The sequence below is a fragment of the Ochotona curzoniae genome, unplaced genomic scaffold (genome assembly GCF_017591425.1).
Source record: "Ochotona curzoniae isolate NIBS_2020 unplaced genomic scaffold, NIBS_Ocur_1.0 contig_1014, whole genome shotgun sequence".
Lineage (NCBI taxonomy): Eukaryota > Metazoa > Chordata > Mammalia > Lagomorpha > Ochotonidae > Ochotona > Ochotona curzoniae.
The window spans coordinates 48,364,985-48,372,876 of NW_024464920.1; the positions used below are offsets into that span (position 1 = coordinate 48,364,985).

The 7,892-nt window shown below is 49.4% G+C and overlaps 1 long non-coding RNA gene across 1 annotated transcript; it reads right to left on the bottom strand.

Annotated features, from left to right (window-relative positions):
- Positions 1-381: 381 nt before the first annotated feature.
- On the bottom strand, positions 382-7,616 carry LOC121160595. The gene is made up of 3 exons (XR_005884558.1): positions 7,605-7,616; positions 2,783-2,787; positions 382-505 (listed from the first exon to the last, which is right to left on the bottom strand). It is a non-coding gene; the product is annotated as an uncharacterized LOC121160595 (long non-coding RNA).
- Between the last annotated feature and the right edge of the window lie 276 nt (positions 7,617-7,892).

Below are 7,892 nucleotides of genomic sequence, written 5' to 3' on the forward strand. Positions count from 1 at the left end.
TTGGAATGCTGGCATGCCACCTAAGTGCCAGTTCGTGTCCCAAATGCTCCACTTCCCATTAGTTCCCCACTTACGAACTGGCAAAGCAGCAGCGTATGGCCCGTGTCCTTGGCCCTGCACCTGCATGGGTGTCTGGGAAGAGGCTCTAGTTTCCAGCTTTGAATTGGCTCAGCTCTGGCACTGCCGTGATGTGGGAAGTGAACCAGCGAATGGAGGATCTTTCTCCCTCTCCCTCCGGAAAGATCTGGCATCCAAATAAAATGTTTAAAAACTAAAATAAAAAAGCTTCATTCCATATTAAGAGTAAGGATTACTTCAAGTTTATTAGCCTATGCATTTCCATTCTTGAGAGCTTGTGTGGAGGTTCTAGCAGGGGAGCACAGCTACTTGCACACCCTTGACCAAAGACCGGTCCTCCTCTAGCGGAGATGCTCATCCTCTTCGACCGAGCGCGCAGCTTCGGGAGGGACGCACATGGAGCAGTGAGGGAGGAAGGGACACCCACCTAGCCACCCAGATCAGCCGAATCAACCCTGATGATCAGTGGGGTGACAGATGTCGCAGCCAGATCGCCCCCACATCCTATGCATTTCCATTCTTAACTAGTCACTTGACCCATGTCAAAAAGACAGCTAAGCTTAAAGATCTAATTGGCTTTTTCAGTTATAAAGTTAGTTTTCTTACAGGGCTAACAATGGGGACTTATTTCGACCTTGGTTAACAGTGCCTTCAGGGTCTGGTACACTGGCTCAATGGCTACATCCTTATCTTGCAACTGTTGGGATCCCATATGGTCGCCAGTTCATCTCCCAGCTGCTCCACTTCCCATCCAGCTCCCTGCTTGCGGCCTGGGAAAGCAGTCGAGGACGGCCCAAAGCCTTGGGACCCTGAACCACATGGGAGATATGCAAGAGGCTCCAGGCTCCTGGCTTTGGATTGGCTCAGCTCCAGCCATTGAGGCCGTTTGGGGAGTGACTCAACGGACGGAAGATGTTCTTCTCTGTCGTTCCTCCTCTCTGTATATCTGACTTTGCAACAAAAATATTTTTTTAAATAAATAAATCTTAAAAACCTGGTCATCTCAAGATTACATGTTCAAGAGCAAACGTTGAACAGCACCACTCTACACCACCCCCTCAAGTTATATTACATCCTTCTCCCTACACCTTGAGTAACCATACTTATTAGATTACCAACCAAATGTTACCACCTCATTTTCTTCAAATCCATTGCTTTTATTCCAAGACTACCTACAGCCGGTGCTTTTATTGAAAAGATTACTTATTTATTCATTTGAAGAACAGAGTGACAGAAACCGAAAGGTATTTTCCATCCACAGTTGTTCACTCCAGAATATTGCCGCTGAGACTGGGCTCAGGACCCAGAGCAATAGCGACGTGGCTAAATTCTTGCCCTGCATGCATCAGGATCCCATACGGGCACCAGTTTGTTTCCTGGCTACTCCACTTCCCTTCCAGCTACCTGCTTATGGGAAACCAGTGGAGGATGGCCTAAAGCCCTGGGACCCTGCACCCATGTGGAAGGCCCAGAAGAAGCTCTTGGCTCCTGGTTTCAGATTGGCTCAGCACCTGCATTGCAATCACTTGGGGACTGAACCAGTGGATGGATGATCTTTCTCTAATCTCCTTCTCTCTGTAAAATCTGCTTTCCCAGTAAAATTAAATAAGTCAAGGTGGGAGAGTGGGCAGGCGGGGCTAGGCCACCCCAGGCCAGGAGTTCGGAACCTCACCAAAAGATTCCTACATGGGTCACAGGGGCCCAAATACTTGGACTATCTTCCGCTGCCTCCCCAAATGCATTAGAAGGAAGCTGAATCAGGCCCGGTGGTGTGGCCTAGTGGCTAAAGTCCTCGCCTTGAACACATCAGGATCCCATATGGGTGCCGGTTCTAATCCCGGAGGCTCCATTTCCCATCCAGCTCCCTGCTTGTGGCCTGGGAAAACAGTTGAGGACAGCCCAAAGCTTTGGGACCTGGAAGAAGTTCCTGGATCCTGGCTTTGGATTGGCATAACATTGGCTGTTGCAGTCACTTGGGGAGAGAATCATGGAACGGAAGATGTTCCTCTCTGTCTCTCCTCCTCTCTATCTGACTTTCCAATAAATAAATAAATCTTACCAAAAAAAGAAGGAAGCTGAATCAGAAGTGGAGCAACTATGGGCCCAGCGCAGTAGCCTAGCAGCTAAAGTCCTTGCCTTGCAAGTGTTGGCATCCCATATGGGAGCCGGTTCTAATCCCAGCAGCTCCACTTGCCATCCAGCTCTCTGCTTGTGGCATGGAAAAACAGCTCAAAGCCTTGAGACCCTGCACCCGCGTGGGAGACCTGCAAGAAGCCCCCAGCTTTGGATCGGCTCAGTTCCGGTCACTGCAGCCATTTGGGGAGAGAACCAGTGGACAGAAGATCTTTCTCGCTATATCTCCTTCTTTCTGTATATCTGACTTTCCAATAAAAATAAATAAATCTTTAAAAAAAAGTTGAGTGCTTGCCTTCCCCAGAATCCTTTCCCCGCCCGTTTCCTACCCTTCCTGGGGTTCTGCACAGCTCGCAGATCGTCCTCCCGCCTGGACACGCCCCAGCACTACTTAGCTCCCCTGTATTCCCACATCCAGCACAGGGAGGCACAACAGTACTCGTAAACACATGCCAAGAGAAATGAAAAGCCCCTCTAGCACGGAGTGTCCAAAAAGCCTGAAGAAGTTCCTAACAAAAGGATTACCACCCACCCAGGTAGAGCAGGTTTTTGGTGAAATAGTCATTAGAACACATGCTGAATACAACTACATGAAAAGCGCTCAAGTGTGCAGCTAACATCCACAATCCACCATCAGGAGTATTAAAGTCCTGATAAAAGGCTGAGCTTGTATGAGATAAAGAGAAGCCAGGAAAACGGAGTTTTGCTCACTCACAAAATAACCTGTAATCACAGTAAGCCATCAACTGCACTAAGCACTGAGAGCGGTTTCTACCACACCGTGTACCACAGGCTGGCCTCGATGGAGGGGCACACGCCTCAGGAGCTCTGCTGTGTTGGACACTGGAACACGACCCCACCCTGCATCCGCTCCTGCCTGCAGGTCTCACAAGCACACGCGTGGACTTTACTGAGCTGTGGCTCTACAAAAACCTAACCGTGTGTCGAAATTTCTCAGACTCCAGCCAGTTAAGACTCTTCCCCCAGACACCTGGTGTCGGGTGAAGTGAAAACACCAAAAGGTAACCCCACCCGGCAGCAGGCAAGCTGCAGCAGGTCCTGCTCCCCACGTCCTGTGACCTCACCCACACCTGAAGAACTCAGTGAGGCTCTGCAAACCCGGGAGGCCACAGCTGTTAGGGAGTACAGGGGTCATGCGCTCAGCAGCCACTCTTTCACACATCCCGGTGTCCGTGCCGAGGAAGGATCCGAAGACAACAATGAGGCAGGGACACAGTCCCTGCCTGCAGGATGCTCACGGGAAAGTGGAATACAGAGATCCCCACCTAACAATTAAACATCAAGGGCTAAGAGTCCAAACCAGGAGCTAAATGAGTGTAAAAGACAAGCAATTCATTCTGATTGATTACAAAGTTGGATCACCCCTTCCAGGCAGGCTGATCTGAGCTAGCTTTTAGAAAACAAGACAAGAAGGTTCCAGATTTCCAGCTCCACAGAACTGTCTACCCACCAACTGGAAGAGTCAAAAGAAACGGGACCTTAGGCTTTTCCAACGTGCTCACGGCGAGGCAACCTGAGAATCCCACCAGTTCCCGACAAGAGCCTCCCAGCCTTTCCCCAGAGCACCCCAAAAAAGCTTAAAAATAATGTTATAGGGCCCGGCACGGTGGCGCAAGTGGTTAAGGCCCTCGCCTTGCACACCCGGGATCCCATATGGGCGCCGGTTCTAATCTCGGCGGCCCCGCTTCCCTTCCAGCTCCCTGCCTGTGGCCTGGGAAAGCAGTCGAGGACGGCCCAAAGCTTTGGGACCCTGCACCCACGTGGGAGACCCAGAAGAGGCTCCTGGCTTCGGATCGGCATAGCCTCGGCCATTGCGCTCACTTGGGGAGTGAATCATCGGACGGAAGATCTTCCTCTCTGTCTCTCCTCTCTGTATATCCGCCTTTCAAATAAAAAAAATAATAAAAATAAATCTTTAAAAAAAATAATGTTACAGCAACCAAAGAAAAAGAACCAAATGACCAGAAACATGTGCGAGAAATGTGGGCCACAAACATTTGGATAAGGTTCTTTCCAATTAGTAAACAAAAATATGCAAGTTGAAATAAAAACACTTCATACAAATGAGACCATAATTGCTAACAAGCAAACCAAACACTCACACCTGACAGAAGTATAAACTGATAGGCTAATCTGGAATATAATTAGCATATTCCCCAAAAACCTCAATTCTTTTCCCCTCCAACTATCTGAAAGGCAGATGCACGTACACACACAGAGACCGAGAGATCTTCCACTCGCTGATGCACTCCTCAAAGGCATGACCCGCAGAGACAGGGCGGGACTGAAGCCAGCGGGGTCTCCCCCTCGGGTGGCAGGGACTGAAGCCAGCAGGGTCTCCCCCTCGGGTGGCAGGGACTGAAGCCAGCGGGGTCTCCCCCTCGGGTGGCAGGGACTGAAGCCAGCAGGGTCTCCCCCTCGGGTGGCAGGGACTGAAGCCAGCAGGGTCTCCCCCTCGGGTGGCAGGGACTGAAGCCAGCGTGGCAGGGACTGAAGCCAGCAGGGTCTCCCCCTCGGGTGGCAGGGACTGAAGCCAGCGGGGTCTGCCCCTCGGGTGGCAGGGACTGAAGCCAGCGGGGTCTCCCCCTCGGGTGGCAGGGACTGAAGCCAGCGGGGTCTCCCCCTCGGGTGGCAGGGACTGAAGCCAGCGGGGTCTCCCCTCGGGTGGCAGGGACTGAAGCCAGCGGGGTCTCCCCTCGGGTGGCAGGGACTGAAGCCAGCGGGGTCTCCCCTCGGGTGGCAGGGACTGAAGCCAGCGGGGTCTCCCCTCGGGTGGCAGGGACCAAGCCTGAGAGCTGCTTCTCGGAGGGAGGAGTTAGCAGGAAGCCACAAGCAGAGGAGCCAGGACTCCAACCCACGCATCTGGATATGAGCTACAGAGCTTAACCAGCACGCATTACCCTGCATGCATGCTATTCCCTCCTCATTTTGTTCAGCAAATTACTACATAATCTTTGGTGCCCAGCTTAAACGGCTCTTTCTTTCCAGACAAAGCCTTTCCTGACGAGCCTCCTGCCCTGCGCAGAACGCTCATCGTCAGATCCCTGTGGCCCTGCTGCCCTGCTGCCGCGTCTTGTATTTCTAAAAGGCAGCTCCCCAAGTTTGTAACTATGCACTGGCTTGTGTAACTGCAGTATTCTCTCTTGGGGATCCCTAAGTTCCATGTAAGTTCCCTGCCTTGTCTCGTTCATGAGCTCACAGCTGGAATGTAATAGTCACTGAATAAACGGTCAACAGTCAAACGGCTAACTTCTGCGCCAGGGTTCCCACGCAGAGCAAGCGTCAGAAGACGCTGAACCAAACAGTAACAGAACACAGAACACAGAACACGGTTCAAACATCCAACTGGGCGGAAATAAACAGCAACACAGAACAGAATGCTACGCTACACACTCATTAAAGAGGTTCCCAGGAAGTGACCAGTGACCAGGCCCACACTGCACACTCAGTGACCACAGAGGAGCCTAGTACCAGCTCAGGGGTAAGAGCACACATCTGGAACAGCAGTGGATGGAAATTGACCACATGTCAGCAATAATTTCTCTGAGGAAAGGAAACATTTGAGAGTGTGGGTTTTGTTTCGTTGTTTTCTCGTTTCTTGTTTGCTTGTTTTAAGCTTGGATTCTATGCGTTGATTTGTTCCAACGGGACACAGCAGAACATTTGATGAAAACATAAAAATGGGAACCTGGTTATCTTTCCAGTTCTGGAATGCAGCGGGTTATGCAGAGAGCTGGATGGGAAACGGGGCCGCCGGGATTAGAACTGGCACCCATATGGGATCCCGGGTGTGCAAGGCGAGGGCCTTAGCCACTGAGCCATCGCGCCGGGCCCAAGAACTGGGAATTTTCAACTGGGAGAGCTAATCTGGAAAATCCATAAGGCTCTGAGGGACATAATCTACACATCTCTGCTTTTCCTGAGGATGTGGTAAAGCGCATCAGAAGCTGCCCACTCAGGATTTTTATTTCTTCCAACAATTAATTTCGGTACTTCCTGTGCAACACTACAACATGCAGCACACAGTCTGTTCTCTTACAGAAATAATCCATCATCTACCCTTCCCTCCACAAGCGTGCAAACACAACCGAACACCGCGCACACCTCGCATGGGGAGCAGCCGCACGCAGGGCCACAGCAGGCACTTTCACGCCCCAAGTCTCTGCTTCCTTCTTTCTTAGCTCTGCCCACCCTGTTCAGCAACCCTGAGAGCAGACACAGGCAGTCGGGATCTGTTACCTTTCTCACAACAAGATTCGCCATCAGCAAAACAATTGGAAAAAAATTAAAAAGGTAACATTTGCAACATTTTTCAAACATATCAAGTGGCTAAAAGTAAATTTAACAAGACAAAGTTTCACTACTGAGAAAATTTTAAAACCTCTTGGGTGAACATATAAAAAGATATAAATAAGTGGGGAAAATATACTATATTCGGGGTATAAATCTCTACAAAGTTATCAATCTGTCCCAAATTGATTGACAGACATAATTCCAATCAAAACTCCATAATGATTTTTTTTTCACAATTTCAATATTTTTTTACATTTTAATTGAAAGGTAGATTTTCTGTCTGCTGGTTCACTCCTCAAACGCTCACAACAGTGAGGGCTGGGCGAGACAAGCCAGACGACTGAAACTCAATGCCTGCCGCCTCGCAGGGCACCCTCACCAGGAAGCTGGGTCAGAAGTAGAAGGGCTGGGACTTGTACCGATCACTTCAGTGCAGCATGTGGGAACCTTAATGTGTACCCTGACCCTGTCAGATACTCACTACCTCCCATAATGACTTCAAAATTCATATGGAAATAGAAAAAACCAAGAATAGCCAGGACAAACATTCTTGAAAAAGAACACAGCAGAAAGAATTACTATTTCTATACACAAGAGTTTATTACAGTTATACTTAAATTTTAACAATTAAAATTGCGAGGCCTTTCTACGCACTTAAGATGGACCAATGAAATCAAATGGTAAACACAGAAAAACAGGCATCCTCATATAAAAAATTATTTCCAGAAAAGCAAGCTACAAAATTCATTGACTACTAAGGACTCACATCTATTCTCATCTGTGCTGAGCCAAAGAAGACTGCATAATCATCCCAGGCATGTAAACTTCAACTAATCCATACTGTTCAAGAATAAATACATCTCATTAAAAAACCTGTTCTCCACCATGACAAGTTCCCTCAACAGCGCCCGCTGAGCTGGAGTCCAAGGGCACACTAGAGGGTTTCTCCAGGCTTCCAGGCCTAGGCTGCACAGGACCCAGTTACACCTAAGCACTTGGCCTAGGAGAAAGGGGAATTGGGACAACAAGGTGCACTTAAACTGAGGGCATCTTCTCTGCTTAGCAAATCGGAGTGTCACGACCTTGAGTGCCTACTGTCTAGGACTACTGCTAACACAGCAAATTCCTATTTATTTGAAAATCAGAGTTTGAGAAAGAGAGAATCTTTCATCTGCTCGTTTACTTCTCAAATGGCTGCAACAGCCATGTCTGCTGCTTTCCCAGGTTCATTAACAGGGAGCTGCAGAAAAGTGGAGCAGCCAGGACTTGAACTGCACCACGCAGGATGCACACATCACAGGAGGCAGTCTGACCCACTGCACCACAGCTCTAGTCCCTGGGATTTCTGTACAGGATGTGTCTAGGTG